This window comes from Paroedura picta, chromosome 10, assembly GCF_049243985.1.
Source record: "Paroedura picta isolate Pp20150507F chromosome 10, Ppicta_v3.0, whole genome shotgun sequence".
In the NCBI taxonomy this organism is placed as follows: Eukaryota; Metazoa; Chordata; class Lepidosauria; order Squamata; family Gekkonidae; genus Paroedura; species Paroedura picta.
Genome location: NC_135378.1, coordinates 62,342,765 through 62,363,268, shown reverse-complemented (window position 1 = coordinate 62,363,268; position 20,504 = coordinate 62,342,765). Strand labels below are relative to the sequence as shown.

Sequence of the window (20,504 nt, the reverse complement as noted above, 5' to 3'; positions counted from 1 at the left end):
GAAAAGGATATTCATAAGTGTCCAGTATATTTATCTCATAAAGAAGCTGCTAGGCTTCTTCAGAAAATGTAGAAGTGCCCGGGGCGGTACAGAGCATGAACTAATACTTTTCAGGAAATAAAGGCTCCATTGAATTCAGTGGATTTATTTACAAGCAAATATGCTTGTTAATGGATCCTAAAGACATAGAAATCCAATTGAAGCATTTTCATGTACAATCTTTTGCCTTGTTCATTCCATACTTTTTCTCTGCCTTGCATACTCATAACTGTTGCCCTGAAGCTACTTCCCTTGGTACATGTTGCCTCTACAATGAAATAGAAGACACAATGTATTTCAAGAAAATCACAACAGTGTTTATTTATTACAAAGGCTTATATAACAAAGTATTTGGTGCTTTCACTTTTTTGTTTATGGCTACTCAGGTAAATTATGCACATTTAAATATCCGTGCATATATATAACTTACTTTTATGTACTCATGGGATGTTACATTGTGAATGTTTTGAAATTCATTGTTTACAGAGTTACTGATGAAGACAATTGTTGAAAGGAGTGTTACTACTCAGGGGCTCGTTTATTTTCGAATAAAATTGTTGACAGGTTGCCAATTGCAGCTTGGTGTTTTCCCTTCCTGGGTTATTTATACCCAGCGCCAGTGTGATGGTGGATGCAAAACTACAATAGGGTTTGGGGAGTCCTGGGTTCAAATCTTCTCTTGTCATGCAATTTACTGGACGACCTTGGGCGTGTGGCCATTTCTCTTCTAGCCATATTGTTGTGAAGATAGCGAGAACGATGCCCATCTCCCAGAGCAGCCCTGGAGGCACAGCGCGATTTAAAAAAAATGCCGCAAACAATTAATCATGGAGTGACAGGAAGAACATCCAGAAGTAAGCTTCATTGGTCATAACAAGCATGACTTGCAAATAAGCAGGCCCCAAACTTCCTCTTGGGAATGTTCAGCCTTTCTAGCGCCGCATCGGTCTGCTTTTCTTTCCCCGCGATTAAGAAAAGTTTAGGACGATCGGCTATATCTGCGCCTGCGCATAACACTGAATCCCAACCCGCTCGCTCTTCCATTCCAGTCAGAGAGACGAGGTTTCTGGGCTTCCCTGCTTCCCATTGGCTGGTTGGCATTCCGGCTGCCCGCCTTTCGTCCGCCTATGTCTTCTTTGGATTGGTCAGTCAATCGCCATAGCGGTCTGCGATTGGCGCGACATCCCCGAGAGAAGGCTGGACTGGAGGGTGCAACTGGCCGGGGTTTGTTACAAACCGCCGAGGCAGAGGCGGTGGCTTCCGGGTTCGTAGTAAAGCCGTGAAGAGGGGCTGGAGGTAAATACCGGACAATGGGGTAAGTGGCTTAAGAGAAGAGCTCGAGACGGCCGTTGGGGATGGCCGTTACTCGGGCTGGCCGTTAGCCGGGCTACTGGCCAGGGCAGTGCGCAGGGGAAGGGGCGCTCCGTGGGAAGCGGCGTGCTGAGGGCTCCCAGGCCTGCCGGGCTGAGTCCTGCGCGGAGTAATGGTGGGGGCGCCTCCAGAGGGGCGCTGTGGGATCCCTAGTGCCCTCGCCCCAAGAGCTGCAGTTCAAGAAGCCCCTCACCGGAGTCTGGCAGTTAGACGCCTCAGCAAAGGGGGTGGTCCTGCAGTCGTTGCCCCCTCTTTGGAGTGTCTCTGCTTAGGGTGAATACCCATCACGTAATTCGGATTGCGCTCAACTTTGTTTCAGGAATCCTTTTTTTTTCGTTTTCCGTGGATTCTCCCCTGCCCTTTCCTCCCCCATCTTTCTGAGCACCCCTGTTGCACGAAGTGTCTATCCCTTAATCCTCTTTGTTCTGTATTCACACTCGTGCACCCCAGATTAGACTGCAGCTCTTGGTTTCCTTGATCATCATCATCAATAATGCAGCTTTGCTGGTTTGTGTGTGTTGACAAGCTGAGCAGACTATGTCCTGAGCACCCTTTAAGCGCCACACTTGTGGATATAACAGAATAGTTAACATTAGTGTCAGGGAGTAAGTGATCTGAGCAATGTGTTCTGGAGTATGTGTTATAGTGTGACATGAGATGGTGTTCCAGAATAGGGTGGATGAGCATGGTCTGACTTGTACCTACAGTGAAATGAAAAATAGTGAGAAATTGAAAGTGAAAATGTTTGAGTTATCACTTGAGAACTTTTTGACTCACACAGAATCAGGATGGAACCCTGCTGACTTAACTGTTTTCATTTCCCATGCAAGGGCAGCTACTTCCCTATCTGTTCTGACCTGACTTGCCCAAGCTAGTCAGTTCTCGGAAGGTAAGCAGGGTCAGCCTTGGTTGGGATTTTTGTAGAAGAACACCAAGGAATTCAAGGGTTGCTGCAAAAAGTCAGGCAGTGGCAAGCCACCTCTGATTGTCTTGTGCCTTGGAAACCCTACAATATCACCATAAACTGGCTGCTTAATAGCACTTTACACCACCATTTCTTTATCTATTTGGTTTGGATCCTTAAAATATGACATCATTGTGATAGTAATAATATGCTTCAGCTCGTACATGGTTGTTCTCAGATTATGCAGACAGTATTTCAGTGTCAACCTACCTTTGTCATAGGCATCTGACCTAGCTCCTACAGCCATGCAACAGTCACTTCCAGATTAGACTTCTGTAACTTGTTCTATGCAGGGCTGCCCTTGAAGTTGATCCGGAAATTCTAGCTGGTCCACAGTGCTGTGGCACAAGTCCTTACTGGGACTCAAGGGAGAGCTCACATCAAATCACATCAAATCAAATCACTGTTCTCCCAGCTACACTGGCACCAGATGGGAGACTGGATCAAGTTCAAAATTTTGGTGCTAGGCTTTAAAGCCCTTAAAAGTCTGAGACCTCCGTAGCTATGGGACCGTCTCTTGCACTGTAGCCCCCCCCCCCGAGCGCTATGATCCAGTGACCAGCACTTGCTCTGGATCCCCAGTTCAAAAGAAATAAAACTGGCCTCAAGTAGAGCCAGGGATTTTTTTGGTCCTGGCCCCAACATGGCGGAATGCTCTGGAGATCAGGGACCTCTGGGAACTTAAGCAGTTCTGGAGGGCCTGCAAAACAGAGCTGTTCTGCCAGGCCTACAGTTAAGGTCAGGAAATAAACACAGAGACAACGCTGGCCTCCCTCCTCACAAAACCATTGATGCACAGTCCTCAACCATCCAGCAGATATAAAGTTTCCCTTTACAAGTCCCTAATAGAGGTAGTTTAATAAGTTAACAATATAATTTAATGTAATGTAATAATTACATTATTAATGTAATTAAAATGAAGCCGGGCACAGGCTGGTAGAATTTTGTCAAGAGAATACAATGGTAATAGAGACGACTCTACACATGGACATCACCAGACGGTCAACACAGAAATCAGATTGACTATGTGCTCTGCAGCCAAAGATGGAGAAGTTCTATACAGTCAGTGAAAACAAGACCAGGAGCTGATTGTGGTTCAGATCATCAGTTTCTTGTTGCAAAATTTAGGCTTAAATTGAAGAAAGTAGGGAAAAGCACTAGGCCACTCAGGTATGAACTAAATCATATCCCCAAAGAATATACAGTAGAAGTGACAAATAGATTTAAGGAATTAGATCTGATAGACAGAGTGCCTGAAGAACTATGGACGGAGGTTCGCAACATTGTACAAGAGGTAGCAACTAAAACCATCCCAAAGAAAAAGAAATGCAAGAAATCAAAATGGCTGTCTGAGGAAGCTTTACAAATAGCTGAGAGAAGGTAAGTGAAAGGCAAGGGAGAAAGAGAAAGATACACTCATTTGAATGCAGAATTCCAGAAAAAAGCTAGAAGAGATGCCTTCTTAAATGGACAGTGCAAACAAATAGAAGAAAACAATAGAATGGGGAGGACCAGAGATCTTTTCAAGAAAATTGGAGATATGAAGAGAACATTTCATGCAAAGATGGGTATGATAAATTACCAAAATGGTAGAGACCTCACAGAAGCAGAAGAGATTTTTAAAAGGTGGCAAAATGATACAGAAGAACTATATAAGAGCGAGCTTAACATCCCTGATAACCACGATGGGGTAGTTACTGACCTGAAGCCAGACATCCTGGAATGTGAAGTCAAATGGGCCTTAGGAAGTCTGAGCAACAATAAAACTAGTGGTGGTGACAGCATTCCAGTTGAACTATTCAAAATCTTAAAAGATGATGCAGTAAAAGTGCTACACTCAATATGCCAGCAAATTTGGAAAACTCAACAATGGCCACAGGATTGGAAAACATAGTTTACATTCCAATCCCAAAGAAGGGCAATGCCAAAGAATGTTCTAAGTACCACACCATTGCACTCATTTCTCATGCTAGCAAAGTTATGCTCAAAATCCTACAAGCTAGGCTCCAGCAATATGTGGGCCGAGAACTTCCAGAAGTACAGGCAGGATTTTGAAGAGGCAGAGGAACTAGAGATCAAATTGCCAACATACGCTGGATCATGGAGAAAGCTAGGGAGTTCCAGAAGAACATCTACTTCTGCTTCACTGACTATGCTAAAGCCTTTGATTGTGTGGAGCACAACAAATTGTGGCAAGTTCTTAAAGAGATGGGAATACCAGAACATCTTATTTGTCTCTTGAGAAACCTATATGCAGGTCAAGAAGCAACAGTGAGAACCGGGCATAGAATCACTGATTGGTTCAAAATTGAGAAAGGAGTTTGGCAAGGCTGTATACTGTCACCTTGCCTATTTAACTTGTATGCGGAGCACATCATGAGAAAGGTGGGGTTAGATGAGTCACAAATTGGGATCAAGATTGCAGGGAGAAATATCAACAACCTCAGATATGCAGATGATACCACTCTAATGGCAGAAAGTGAAGAGGAACAAAAGACCCTGTTGATGCGGGTCAAGGAGGAGAGTGCAAAAGTTGGCTTGAGACTCAACATCAAGAAAACGAATATCATGGCATCTGGCCCTCTCAATTCCTGGCAAATAGATGGGGAAGAAATTGAGATAGTGACCGATTTTATTTTCCTGGGCTCCAAGATCACTGCAGATGAGGACTGCAGAAAAGAAATTAAAAGACACTCCTGGGGAGGAAAGCTATGGCAAATATAGACAGCATCCTAAAAAGCAGAGACATCACCCTGGCAGCAAAAGTGCATTTAGCCATGGCTATGGTATTCCCAGTTGCAATGTATGGCTGTGAAATTTGGACCATAAGGAAGGCCGAGCATCAAAGAATTGAGGCTTTTGAACTCTGGTGCTGGAGAAGACTCTTGCGAGTCCCTTGGACTGCAAGGTGAACAAACTGGTCAGTCCTAGAGGAGATCAGCCCTGATTGCTCTTTAGAAGGCCAGATCCTGAAGATAAAACTCAAAATACTTTGGCCACCTCATGAGAAGAAAGGACTCCCTGGAGAAGAGCCTAAGGTTGGGAGCAATTGAGGGCAAAAGAAGGAGACGACAGAGAATGAGGTGGCTGGATGGAGTCACTGAAGCAGTCGGTGCAAACTTAAATGGACTCTGGGGAATGGTAGAGGACAGGAAGGCCTGGAGGATCATTGTCCATGGGGTTGCGATGGGTCAGACATGACTTCGCACCTAACAACAACAACAAATTAACAATTAAATTGAAAAGTTTAATTATTATCAATGTAACTTTAGTACATGTACATGCCTGTTGTTACTTGCCCTGAGCCAATCGGGAAGGGCGGGTTACAAAAGTTGTTGTTGTTGTTATGATTATTATTGCCCAAATCAAATTCAAAACTACAGTCGGGTAACTATTACTGAGAGTCACAGAAGATGATCTCAAGGAGTGATTTCACTTTAACATGTGAAACATAGTCTTAGTATCTTTCAAATCTTTTTCTATCCAGGATGTCACTTTAAATTTATATTCTTTCATTATCTCCCAGAATGAAGGGCTTAAATCAGTGCAGTTCATATTTTTAACTACATAGCTGATTGTTCTGTAAGATAGCAGTGTGTGTGAACATGATCTTGAGGTACTTGTGGACTGTAAACTATGAGCAGACAGTGTGATGCAGCAGTAAAGAAGCCAAATGCACTCGGGCATTATCGACAAAGACATCACATCAAAATCACAAGAAGTCATAGTTCCACTGTATGCAGCACTGAACAGTCCTCACCTAGAGTACTGTATGCAGTTTTGGAGTCCTCACTTCAAAAGGACATGGACAAAATTGATAGTATTCAGAGGAGAGCAGTGAGAATGATCCAGGGCCTGGGGACCAAGCCCTGTGAGGAAAGGCTGAGGGATTTGGGAATGTTCAGCCTGGAGAAGAGGAGGTTGAGAGGGGACATGATTGCTGTCATTAAGTATATGAAAGGTTGTCATTTAGAGGAGGGCAGGAAAAGGTTCCTGTTGCCAGCAGAGGATAGGACCAGTGGTAATGGGTTTAAACTATCTGGAGAACAATATTGGCTAGATATCAGGAAAAGCTTTTTCACAGAGTAGTTCAGCAGTGGAATCGACTGCTTAAGGAAGTGGTGAGCTCCCTCTCATTGACAGTCTTCAAGCAGCCATATTAACCATAAAAAAGCCAAATGTTGAATAATCTCTCAAGCATACATTTCAAAATAATAATTTTTATTAAAGTCACTTTGAAATACTTAAGCTATCAGAACGGTATTCAATAAACCCGTTTTTCTGAATCTTCTTCAGTGAGTGCTTACTATTCTCAGTATGGAGATTCTTTTTTAATCGTAATAGTTATCACCTTGGCAACTGTTCCTGAGTGATGGGGTTGCTCTCAAGCTTACTAAAAATTTGGCCAGTTTTTTTCTTTTATGTTCAATTTGGCTATGAACAAGAAAACAGCAATTCTACTATTGTAGTCTTCAAGCAGCAGCTGGACAGATACTTATCCTGGATACTTAGGCTGATCCTGCATTGAGCAGGGGATTGGACTATATGGCCTGTTCCAACTCTATGAGTCTATGACTCATTTTATGATGTTTTGTCTCCACCCTCTCATCACAACAACTTTGAAGTGGGTTAGTATGAAAAATGGTGATTTGACTGGGTTCACCATTTGACTGGCAGGAATTTGAACCTGTCTGTCCTTGTGCCCTGCTGTCTTAATGACCTATGGCTAGGAGATGGGGCCATGGCATCTGGGTAGTGAGGATGCTTTTGAGATTCCCTTGCACCTGTCAGTTGTCACATAGGCTTCATTAGGAAGTTGTGGTACATCTTTATACTCACCTTCAGGTTCCCTGGATTGTTTCATAGTGAAACTGACACTTGCTTAAATCAGACAGAGATGATAAAAACTTTACTTTTCATCAAAGGCAAAGTAGCTTTAAGTTTATTGCAGTACTGAGCAGCTTTGGATAAATGGGATTTTACCCACATCTTTTTACACAGAGAGAGATTCTAGCCACAAATTCTAGTTTGTGGTATTGTTGATTATGACATCAGATCTATATCCATATGTGGATGCATAATGAACCATATTTAGGCGGTCATGTTCAAAGTGTGTGCAAGAGCAGACAAATCAAATCAATATTAGCTTTGAACATAGGACCTTTTTAACTATTGTCTACTCTTGACACTGGATTGTTGGGGTCTCAGTCAGATAAAGGCCTTTCCTAGAATTTTCACGAACTCCTTTAACTGGAGATATTGGTGATAAAAGCTGAGATCATCTGCATGCAAAACATGTTTTTTGCCATTGAAGCATAGTGCTTTCCCATTTTCTTTTTACAATATTCTCAAGTCCACATTTGAAAAACAGTGTGTTAGAATGCACCTCAATTGTATTTTAGTACCTGATAGTCTTTCTGTCACCTACAGCTTAGTGTTTGTCACATTAGCTTAGTTGCACAAACTTTAAGGCTGTAAAATATGATGTTTTATTCCTATGAGGGTAAATAACATTGAATTGGAGCTAATGCATCAGCTTCTGAAAAAGCTGGTGTAAACATTGTATATATGTTTATGAAACCTTATGCCACAATATATTTGATAAATCTTTGGCTTTACGAGCCCATCCTAACATTTTGGAGCCAAACTTATTATTTGTCTTTCAGAAGTTCATATTGTAATAACCATATTTTAATCATTATTTCTGTCTTACCCTTGTCATGGATTCTTGTGATACAAGCATTAGAAACATAAATACATATGGGATTAATGCTGGTCATTACTACAACAGAAACCATCCTACTCCCCAATTTATCATAATTTCATTATCGCTTTTAAAAGTTTCATTTAATTGAACAGTGGAGCCAGTATGGAAAGGAACTTGGGAATGTTCAGCCTGGACAACAGGAGGTTGAGAGGGGACATGATAGCCCTCTTTAAGTATTTGAAAGGTTGTCATTTGGAGTAGGGCAGGATGCTGTTCCCATTGGGTGCAGAGGAAAGGACACGCAGTAATGGGTTTAAACTACAAGTACAACGATATAGGCTAGATATCAGGAAAAAAATTTCAGTCAGAGTAGTTCAGCAGTGGAATAGGCTGCCTAAGGAGGTGGGGAGCTCCCCCTTGTCAGGATCAGTGCCTGTTCTCTGCCATGATTTTTATATTAACCTAAGTCTCTCCATGTTTTCTTAGCCTGAGTTTTACCTTTTGCTTTTGGGTCCCTATGTAACCTCGACCCATTCTATTTAGCTGTCTGCCTGAAAACGAAACCTGTCTGCTGTGTATTTGTTATCATGATTTGCTGTGAACTATTTGTCTTTGAACCCGGCCGGCAAGGCCTGTTCTGTGTAACAATAATGGTTATCTTGTCAGTGGGCACCAAGCGGTCCAAGGACGTACTAGAAGTAACACTCCCTGGCTAATTGCCCAGCCGGGCACCTGGAGCTCTTTCCCCCTCCCCCTTGGGAACCTTCAAGTTTTGGGTGGGAGAATTCTCTTGAAAAGGGTCTGCATTTGTATTGTTAGGCAGATTTGACTTCGCTAGTTATGGTGAAAACCATAACCATAACAAAGCTGAAAGCTTTGCCCATGAGGCTGGGAGTTCAATCCCAGCAGCCGGCTCAAGGTTGACTCAGCCTTCCATCCTTCCGAGGTCGGTAAAATGAGTACCCAGCTTGTTGCTGGGGGGTAAACGGTAATGACTGGGGAAGGCACTGGCAAACCACCCCGTATTGAGTCTGCCATGAAAACACTGGAGGGCGTCACCCCAAGGGTCAGACATGACTCGGTGCTTGCACAGGGGATACCTTTACCTTTACCTTTTTAGTTATGGTGACTGAAGTAACTTTCCAATAAAGCTTTCTTTTTACATAAGTACGTTGTGAGTTCTTCTAGCACTTGACACCCCTCACTGGCAGTCTTCAAGCAAAGGTTGGATACACACTTTTCTTGGATGCTTAAGATGCTTTGAGCTGATCCTGCGTTGAGCAGGGGGTTGGACTAGATGGCCTGTATGGCCCCTTCCAACTCTATGATTCTATACTGCTGAAGAAATAAACTGATCACCGCAAAACTATCTAAAGTTAATATATAAAGAAGCAGTGACAAGGACTTCATGCTTTTTTATGTCATACTATAAAAGTTATTCTGATGTGGTAATACATAAGCTTTGTACAAACTAAGGCTTGACAAAAGACACTGCAATAAAATATTGATGAAAATTTTAGACGTCACAATGAAATTCTTAGGCACTGTGGTGACTTGGCAGGTGACATTTTTCAATCCCTGCTTTAAGACATTCAGGATTTTGTTGTTGTTTTTACTGCAATTACAAAATGATTGTTTCTGGAAGCTACTTTGTGCACCTTTTTACCAGCAGTACACTTATGCATAAGTTTAGGAAGAGAATTAGTATGGTGTGTATCACAAACTTCTCTGAGCAAGGGACAAACATATGATTTTAATAAGTATTTCTGGGGTGAGACAGCAGACATCACATTGATGGTACTGGAAAAAAAAACTGGTGAGAATAACATCTCTTATCATATTCTGTTGCTGTTATTAACATTCAGGCTTTTCTGTGTAAGGCAGCTAGTGGCAAATTCATGCGTTTGTTGTTCCTTCAGTTAAATGTGTTGTATAGTGAACTTTTCTTTGTGCTGGTAAACTTTTTAAAAAAGAAACGGCTACTAGAAAAGTACAGTAGATTGTTATGGAAGTATGAGTTCGCCACAGATTGCACCCAGAGGATACCTTTGTAAGGAAGCCTGGGGAAAAATCCATAGCATGGCTGCAGTTGTATGCACATTTATGTATAAATTAATGCTCTTGAGAAAAATAGAAATTTGTTTTGAGACAAGCTTTCATGTGACCTTGAATTGATGCTGTTCTGCAGGTGCATGTATCTGTAATGCTTTGTAGTGACTCTCAGTTCTGGAGGTCAGTAAGACAACTGGTAGTAGCTCTTTCTTGGAGCCCTGATTTATGTGTGTCCTGATTTTTGATTTGAGCCTCTTGTGGCGCAGAGTGGTAAGCAGCAGAAATGCTGTCTGAAGCGATGTCCATAAGGTTGGGAGTTCGATCCCAGCAGCCAGCTCAAGGTTGACTTAGCTTTCCATCCTTCCGAGGTTGGTAAAATGGGTACCCAGCTTGCTGGGGGGTAAAACGGTAATGACTGGGGAAGGGAATGGCAAACCACCCCGTATTGAGTCTGCCAAGAAAACACTAGAGGATGTCACCCCAAGGGTCAGACATGACTCGGTGCTTGCAGAGGGGATACCTTTACCTTTAATCTTTGATTACCTATTTCTTGCTTGTGATATGAAGCGCCTGTCTCTTTGGTCTACTTGGGGAGACTCCAGTGCAGTTTTTTTTCTGACCAAGACACAGTGAGAGAAGCTAGGCTGAAAAATAAATGTTCTGTTGGAGGAAATGTTAACTGACAACACTGTAGAAGATGCCAGGGAATTCCTTTGCCAGAGAAGACACCAGACCATTGTTTTGGGGAAGCATGTTGGAAAAGCTGTCAGATAAATACGTCAGAAGATGAAGTTTTAGAAATTATTGACCAATTAAAATATCACAACACTAGAACAGAAGGATATTTCTCGAAAAGCTTTTAAAATATTGAGATATGGGATTCCTGTAACCAAAATATAAAATTTGCTGCTAAACATCATTCTCCTTCCTGGAGGATCTGATGGTCACATATTTAGTTCTGGTTTTAAAAGGGGTCAAGATTGGTGTGATTTTTTTAAACATTCTTTTCAGTCTAACTTTTGTTCCAGCTAAGTTGTTGGGAAGCATCTTGAAGGGAAAGCTAGAATTTGAGACACACCTAGCTTACTAGCAGAGTAAATGGTTTCTATGGATTTTGTAAGATCCCTAACACATTTTCTGGTTGGACTTCTGCTGTTGGGAACATGTTCCTGGTTGGAATAATAAGAAATAGACTAGAAGCAGCCTGATCTGCTGGATTTTTATTCTGTGTGTAATATGCTTAAAATTGTTGTAGCGAAGAGCAAGTCTTGCTGATAAAGAATCAGCTTGGCTTCTAAGAAAATCTTGTCAATTTTTTAGGTATGGGAGTGTTGGTAAGCTTGTGGGTAGATTTGATCTGGGAGACATTATGTAGTGGAACTTTGAATAGCTTTGACAAAGGCAACATTTCTGACAATTTTGGATGGATGAAATCCCAAGCAGACTGGTCATCTTTGAAAAGTTGTCCCCAAAGACACTGCTGCAAGGCAGAATGGTAGATAACACTTCTAGAATTTGTACCATATAAAAGGATCTATGCAGATTATAGAACAATGTCAGGGTTACTGTGTTTTGGATTTTTCCCAATAATCCATAGCATTGCTGTATATTTTTTCAAGCATTTTTACATCATATAGTTTATATGAAGTCAGCAATGCAGTCTAAAATAAATGCTGTTACTGTCTAGCACAGCAGTAAATAAGTTTGTGTTAAGATATTCTACATCTTGGCCTTTGAATCCGTAATGCTGCCAAGATCATTGACTCTGCTTCCTTTACTGTCTCTGTCGCAGATAAACAAACATCCTTTTCCTTCCAGACCTAAGCTGTGTTGGTGTTTTCCATGATGAAAAAAGAATCAAACAAACACATGTAAATGTCAAGTACTGCTCTGACACTTGAAATGTAGTTGATTCGTTAAAGAAAGTAACATTGATATCATTTATGAAAATGCTCAAGGACTAACTGCATAGGAGTTATAGCTGCATTCGCATTAACATATGAAAAGACTGAAAAATAAAAAAGCTGTATTAGAGTTTTCGGGGACATGAAAGCCTTGATCTGATCCATCATGAAAATGTATCAACTGAACAGGTAGTCGAATCTAAAATGATTTGTGCATTTAGATGATTCTCTGAGGGCTTTGTTAGTGTTGGGTCTTATTGATCAGCCCATTCATAGCTGGAGTGTTCTTGCTGATCTTATATTTACATTTCAGCTGAATGAATGACTGTTTTTGACAAATTCTGATGAGGTGTAGTGTTCTGATAAATTACATGCTCTTAAGTTGGCTTATGTAGGTATTTAGTCTTCGGTTGGAAACTCATCATATAAAGGCAGGGCCTCTCTTCTGATCCTTTTGGTATGAATAGCTTTTAATAAACATCACCCCCCTGAATCCCTTTTTAAAGTTGTCAAAGGGATAGGCCCTTGCCATATTTGGGGGCTGCAAATCTCATAAATTCATTGAGTGAAAGTGAGCCTTGGAGCAGTTGGTGATTGAGCCAACTACAGGGGAGATGGTGATCGACCTGGTCCTCCTCAGTTGTGTTCAGGAACTTGTGCGACATGTAAGTGGTGTTGCAGTGGTCAGAAACTGTAGTCACAAATGCTGTTAAGTTCAGCATTAATTTTACTGGAAACTTGCACCAAAAGCTCAGTGCAACCATATGTGATACTTGAAGAGAAAAAGATCTAAAAATTAGGGGATTACTCAAAAGAAAGCTGAAAAGGTCAAGCCCCCTAAGTGGGGTCCTTGGAAGATAAAAGGGAAGACAAAAGTAAAATAAGGGAAGGGAGAGAGAAGGCACTGCTTTATTTGCATTTGTTTTCCCTTTGGAGAAAAACATGAGGCATTTGCTCACACCAGAGCTATTATTTTCAGTGAGGATGTTGAAAGAAATGAGTCAAAAGTTATTACAGATGAAGTTCTAGGACTAATGGATAAATTGAAACTAGTCACTGGGTCTGGATGGCATACATTTAAATTCAAATACGCCATTGCTGATCTAACTTTGGCCTCCCAAAAAAGTCTAGGTAGAAAAAATAACACTGATTTGTACAAAGAGATCTGGAGAAGATCCAGGAAATTATAGATCAAGTAGTATAACATCTTTTCTGGGTAAATGTAAGGTTTTGGTAATTACCTTTAAGGTAATATGCAGCCTGGGACCGCCCCTCTGCCTATGTCCCCCAAAGAGCACTATGCTCAGCCCATTCCAACCAGCTGGTAATCCCTGGCCCTAAGGAAATATGTCTGGCCTCAACCAGGATGTTTTCTGTCCTGGCCCCTACTTGGTAGAATTAGTTCCTGGAGGAGATCTGAGCCCTGCCAGAGCTAGCACAGTTCTGCAGGGCCTGAAAAATGGAGCTATTCCACCAAGCTTTTGGTTGGGGCAAGAGAGCAGATAAAATCTACTGGTTTGTAATAACCTATGCGCAGGAAATATGTTTTTAATTCCTAAAGTTGTTTTTAAAAAATTGTGCACAATAAAAGTAACAGAATTTTAACAACAATACAGACATTCAACCTTTGTAGGTCCTAACTGTTACCAGTTGGGCTTTATGGTTCCACTTCTGCCAACAGCGTACCAACTCTCAACTGCTTCTGGAAGAAGCACTAAGCATGGGATTAGAGTCAGGGCACCTCTCCAAAACAGCAAGCACTCACCGTTGACCCACATTCTTACGCAGCTCAGCAGTCTACTAACACCTGAAACACAGCACACATGCAAAAGGTTATTTCTGTCCCATTTTAAATGAAGGGGGAGAAGGATGATCAAACTTCTCACATCCAAGTCTGGTTCCATACTGCTACTGGGGAGACAGCTTTAAACACTTGGTAGCTGTTTCCACACTAGCAAAGTTGTACAAGTGCAGCTGCTCACCATGTGTGCCAGTAGATTTTATCCACTCTGTTGCAAGCATGTATGTCTCCTACCTGTTTTCCTAAAAAGGATTTCAGTTCTTGGAGGACCATGGCATACAGCCAGGTAGAAGAAAGGCACGGTCCACATACTTACAAAGTGAACACTTCAGCAAGACTAGGAATGAACTGATTTGTCATTTTAATTATTTATTTTATATTTATTTATTGTTTGGACTTATAGCCCACCACTCTCGTGACTGGCTCATGGCAGGTTACAATTTGTCTGTGATGTGGAAACATCTACTGGTGTGGCCCTTCAAACAGATGTGACTATGGACATGAAGTCCATAGTCCTGCCCCCAGGGACTGCGCCTGTAGATGGAGAGCACAGGTGGCCTTGAAGAACAAGTGGCAGCAGTAGCTGGCAAGGCTCAGAGCCGAGCCCCATTTGCTGTGCTGCTGCCGCTTGTCCTCCAAGTCTGCCCCCACCGTCGGATGAGCATGGGCAGCCTCAAAGAACAAGTGGCGGCTGGCAAGGTTTAGAGCTGAGCCTCGTTCACCTTGTTGTTGCCGGCAGCCCGTGCCTTCAGCAGAGTGCGGGCAGTCTTGAAGAGCAAGCCGCGGTGGTGATCGGGGCTTGACTCTGAGCCTCGCCAGTCACCACCGCCACTCGTCCTCCAAGGCTACCCCTGCCCTCAAGAGAACGTGGGCAGCATTGGAGAATAAGTAGCAGCGACTGGCAAGGCTCAGAGCCGAGCCCCCTTCGCTGTGCTGCTGCCACCTGTTCTCCAAGACTGCCCGCACCCTCAGGAGAGCGTGAGTGGCCTTGGAGGATGAGCAGCTTATTGTCAACATGCTTATTTACTCTCTCAAAGATCTTTTAAAACAGTGGTCTGCAACCTTCTTCAGGCTGCGGACTGGCGGCGGTGGGGAGTGCCACGCTTGCGCGTTTGCAGCCGCGCATGGTGCAAACGCGCATCTGCGGCCCGGGGCAGCCCTGCAGGGAGAGGGAGCCGCAGCCTGGTGCCAGGGCCTTTGCGGCCCGGCACCGGGCCTTGGCCCGGTGATTGGGGACCACCGTTTTAAAAGACAGGATATCAGGAGCAGCTAGAGAGGGCAAACTATCCTAGGCCATACCTCCTATGACAACACTATGTCAGTGTTGAACCACAGATGAGACAGATGGACAAAAGGAGGTGCCGCTAAATTTCATCATGTGTGGACCAGCAGGGTAAATCTGGAAGCTACCGTGGCTGTGCTGTACCTTACTGACCATACCACACCCAGGCCAGCATAGAGCCAAGCACCACTTAGCCCCGTGCTGCTTCTCAGCAGTTTGGGTACAGTGGACCAGTGAGGAAGGACATGATCACTGCACAACAGAGGGCAAAGCTACACATACTACCATGCTTCTAGTTTCCTCACTGCTCACACTGTACAGCAGCCTTTGTCAGTGTTTTGACCATTTTGACCATTGAGAAACCCCTGAAACATTCTTCAAGCTTGGAAAAACCCTAGAGGTGGAATGATCATGCAGAATATGGTTGAGAAGCATAGCTGTGTACATAGCTACCCAGAACCCCCCTCCCTTTCCCAGGCCAATCAATGGACATGGGAGGGGTTCAACATGACCATATATGGTTATATCACCTGATTAATGTTTAGCAATGTTTAAAATACATTAAAAAATCCCTTCCAGGGATGTCAAGAAACCCCAGGGTTTCACAAAAGTATGGTTGAGAAGGCCTGCTATATATAGACCAACAGAACAAAGCTGGGCACCATTTCCTGGAATACTCAATTCCCATTTCTGGGAATACTCAAGGCTGCTGCTAATTGGGATTGTTCATGGTTAACGGTTAATTTGCCCTGCAGGACTCCACTTTACAGAGGCCATGCTGATTGCTTCTCAGTAAGGGCTGTTTTTCTATGCTTAATAATTCTATCCTTATGCACAGATCCCATCAATTTATTTATTTTTATTTATTACATTTTTAAACTGCCCTCCCTTGCGGCTCTGGGCGGTTCACAACTACAGTAGACATAATATAATGTACTCTAAAAATTAATTTCAATAGAATTGCATGAACATTGGTAAACATTTAAGAGCTGTAAGTATCAGAGTCACTTAATTACTCTTAATGTCTTCACTCATTGCAATACATGCACAAATAAGGAAACATACCATTACTAATTTTGGGCAGCCTTTGGAAGAGAACTAATGATTGAAAACTAGACATCTTCTTAAGTGACACTGATACTTTACAGCTCTTACTTTGAAGCTTTTATTGGCTGCTGTACATATTTTATATGTGTTAAGAACTGGTGTGTGTTAAAACCAGACCTTTGAAGAAGGCCCTATAAGGGCCAAAATGCGTTGATTCACATAGTGCATAGCATACTGGTTTGCAATAGCCTATGGGCTGGATGTATGCTTTTAATACCTAAAGTTGTTTTTTTTTAATTGTGCACAATAAAAGTAACATAATTTTAGAAACAATACAGACATTCAACCATTGTAGGTCCTAACTGTTACCAGTTGGGTTTTATGGTTCTAGTTCCAGGTTTCTCCCCCCCCCTTTTTTTATTTGTTTTTCTGTTGTTGGCAGAAGGCAGATGCAATGTTTGTAAGGTGAAAATGGAAGGGATGCAAGGTGGTGGAGCTGGTGTCTGCTGCCTTTGTGTGCTGCTGTTGACAGTTTCCTAATGGAATGGTTCTGATAAAGTGAGCTGTAGTCAAGAAAGTTGATGGTACAATGAATCTGTTCATTTTTAAGATGCTACAGTAGTCTTGAAAGAGTGATGCTGCTTCCCCTCTGGAATTTACTTCATAGTTGTGAAGCTGTTTCTCACCACTCATTGCTTGGTCAAGTAGAAACACGTTTTCTCTTGAAGTTTTTGTGTACTGTTTGAAATTAATTGGCCAGTTGGATTAGTTAGAATTACATGGATTTCAAATCACTTTATATAAAATTAATATCCTACCTGCCAGTATAAAGTGATCTTCTATATATGTTGATAATTTTCAATGAAAAAGATGCAACTATCATTTGAAGATAATTAAGATAATTTTTAAATTCCAGCGTATCAGGATACACAGCGTGAGCCTGAATAGAACATTTTAAAAAATCAAGTATTTTTATTTCAGTGAAGACTTAAGCTATGGCAAATGAGAATCATTTAGAATGCCAGTTGCTTGTACAACATATTTGCTATTTAGTGCAATAGCATCAAATTATTATAATAAGGTTAAACTTGGAATACTTTTAGAATGCAGGATATGAATAAAGACTGTTCAGCATCAATAGCTGAAGCATCAAGATCAAGATTCCAGTAAAAAGCTTGACACACAGCTCAGAATAGTAGAATATATTCACTGTACAGCAATATTTTTATTTGGTCATCACAGCAGCCCTCTCTGATAGGTTAGTGCCAACGTACATGACTGGCACAACGTTGCCTGGGCTTCCCAGGTGATACATCATACTGGCTATAGTAGGTGGTTGCTGTTGAAGATGAGCAAGCAGTTCTGCGTGAGTTTTGTAAGTTAAGGTATCACGATGTCTGGTGGCTGTTGTTGGAACTCAAATGCCGAAATTGTTTGGGGAAGGGCTTTCCCTCCTACTTTTTCCTGACAGAGACCAAGGCTTGAAGCAGTGGCCACTGAGGGCATCTTTTTCTTAAAGCTTCAAGTGCTACTTTTAGTTGGGTTTCTGAACTCTCTGGTGTCCTTTTAAAAGATTTCATCTTTTTCTACGAACATTTTCCAAATACAAGTATCCACAGATGGGTCAGAGTTGAGAACCATTGCATTGTCATGTATCCCTATTTATAAAAATATCGTCCTGAAGAATTCTGTTTTGCATAGTTTGTGGAATGCCAAAATGCTTTCCTGACTTTCTCAGGCATGCCAGTCCATAAAGTGGGAGGCATAACACAGAATGCACATATATGAGCAGTTGTTGATTTCACCTATTTGCAGAATTTAAATATTCAGTTCTTAATATTCTTAAAGCTGATGTGTGAATTCATGGGTTGCAACTAGGTTTGTCAACACTTGTGGAGAACACAATGCAAGTCATGTCTCTTTAATAGAGCCAAGGGAAGATGTTTAACTCTGTGCCATAAAAAGCTTCAATCCAGGATATATTTTTCCAAGCCAGTTGCCAACTCCAGCTGTAGTGTTTATTCCTGTAAACTTAAAACTTTTTACTTGTATGGTTAGATCCAAAGGACTATGAGAAGTAAGGCCATAGCAGACTGTGTTGTTCTGAAAATATAACTATTATTTAACTAATTATTAAATATATAGCTATTTAAGTACATCTATTACATTCTGGAAAAGGGGTTTCAAAGTACAGTAAGGGGAAATTGCTCTCCAACTATTTTGGAACAGTTTTGTGATTCCTTTCCTCAGTGCCCACAAAGGAAAAGTTTACTAATGTATTTTCTTATCTAGTACTGTATCGCATCAGTAAATACCAGTGGAAAGTGAAATATCTGCAGCAAGACAATGGCTGGACTCTGAACTCTGAGCAAAAAATTATCCATGAAGCAGAGTACTTTATCTGAGATGTGGCACCAATGGAGGCACCTCTGACCTACACGGTAGTAATTTCTTCCTTATTCTTGTTCAAATTTTGGAACCTGGTGGTATATAATTGTTTTAATGTCTCTTCTAGAATTTGTACAAAATTTGTTTTGTTTTAAATATTAATTAATGGTAATTTGTAATTTCTATATAATTCAGATAGTGGAAGTAACTTCTTCAGTACGTTGGCAATCATTTTTTTCTTTTGTACAAAGGTATTTCAGACATATGTGAAAACATCGATGAACTAAGTAGCTTTAAAAAGCATTTCTAGCAAATAAATAACTCATTCATAACCAAGTGCAACCTACACAAATAGTTTGGAGGCTTGCCATTTGCCTGTCTATTGCAGGCAAGCCCCTGTCCTTGGCCCTGATCCTCAATGCTTGAAGATGCAAGGATCAGGAGAAAACACAGGGGAAGGGAGTATTATTATTATTATTATTATTATTATTATTATTATTATTATTATTATTATTTATTTGATTTGTATGACCGCCGCTCTCGGAAACCGGCTCGCGGCGGTTCACAACATTTTAATACAATACAATATATTAACCATTAAAATTCCCCATTAAAACCCCATTAAAACAATGACTAAGTCACAATGATGGCGATTAAAACTATTCCCGTACAGGCCCACTGGATGAGCAGAAGGGAACGGAGGATAATTGGGCATAGGATGGAACACTCTGGGGAACCAGGTCAGTTTAGTACTGGCCTCCCCCCTCCGGGGAGAGGGGTCCGATCTTAGCCCCGGGCCATCACCCGGCCTTAGACAAACGCCTGGCGGAAGAGCTCCGTTTTGCAGGCTCTGCGGAACTCAGAGAGCTCCGACAGGGCCCGCAGCTCTTCAGGGAGCTCATTCCACCAGGTAGGGGCCAGGACCGAAAAGGCCCTGGCCCTTGTCGAGGCCAGGCGTGCCTCCCGGGGTCCTGGGATCATCAGCAGATTCTTACCCGCAGAGCGAAGTGCCCTGCGGGGGGCATAAGGACCCTAGGAATTTCTCCACTGACTATGGTTAGTTTGATATTGTCAGATCTTGGAAGCTAAGCAGGGTCAGCCCTGATCAGCATTTGAATGGGAGAGCACCAAGGAAGTCATGGTTGCCATGCAAAGGAAAGCAATGGCAAACCACTTTTGAACATCTCTTGCCTTGTAAGTCAGATGTAACTTGACAACAGTTTCCACCACCATGATGGTAAAGACCTAAAAATGATATCACATGTTCTGCGATGCTCTAGGAATTTCCCCATTCTCTGTGAACTTTTGTTATAGAGATTGGGGATGTTCCTAGAGCATTGCTGAAAATGTGAGGTTACATAATCTGAAACGCCATCCTCTGCAAGCACACTCCCAAAATCTTAAAGTTAGCTGAACTTGTCATCTCCTGCTCACTGCACCAATTGACCTGCTCTGTAATCTTGACCTGTACAACAAATATACTACATTGTGTTTGCCCCTGGTCTGCTTGTTGGCATGAACTGTTGTGCATACTGGATCTCATGCCTGAGATTCTGGATGGTCTGTGCAGTCGCATCTTTGCCTTTTGATGTAGACATACATATCTCATTAACAAACCTGCCGTTTTTATTAGCAAAAGCTACTTAGAGGAAGAGACTATATATTGCATGGATCAATATCTGTCAGTGTCTTTATATTCTGTACGAAAGTTGCACTATATCCAAATTTCTGCATGATGTCTCTTAAGACTATGCAATGTCATAAATGGTGAACAGATTTTCCACTTGCTGCACCCATGTGTTCTTTGGCACTGATCCGCTTCATCATGGCAGTAAATGGCATCCACTATCTTATATATGAGAAAATATAGGTGCTTTCAGGAATGCTGCTGGCATGTTAAGCTGAACCTGGTTTCTGCCCAGTTGAATCAGGTGTTGTAAATTGGGCAT

The 20,504-nt window shown here is 41.9% G+C and overlaps 1 protein-coding gene across 22 annotated transcripts in view; it reads left to right on the top strand.

Moving 5' to 3' along the window:
* The first annotated feature begins 1,207 nt into the window (after window positions 1-1,207).
* The window catches only part of BLTP1 (bridge-like lipid transfer protein family member 1), a 156,844-nt gene continuing 137,547 nt past the window's right edge, over window positions 1,208-20,504 (top strand). For 19 of the 22 annotated variants that reach the window (XM_077300402.1, XM_077300401.1, XM_077300400.1 and 16 more), the window contains exons 1-2: window positions 1,208-1,354; window positions 18,460-18,608. The gene's annotated coding sequence lies outside the window, so the exon portion shown is untranslated. Of the gene's footprint in view, window positions 1,355-1,438; window positions 1,526-1,555; window positions 1,684-18,459; window positions 18,609-20,504 lie in introns of those variants that run through there. The other 3 variants (XM_077300382.1, XM_077300381.1, XM_077300380.1) reach the window with 3 other exon arrangements.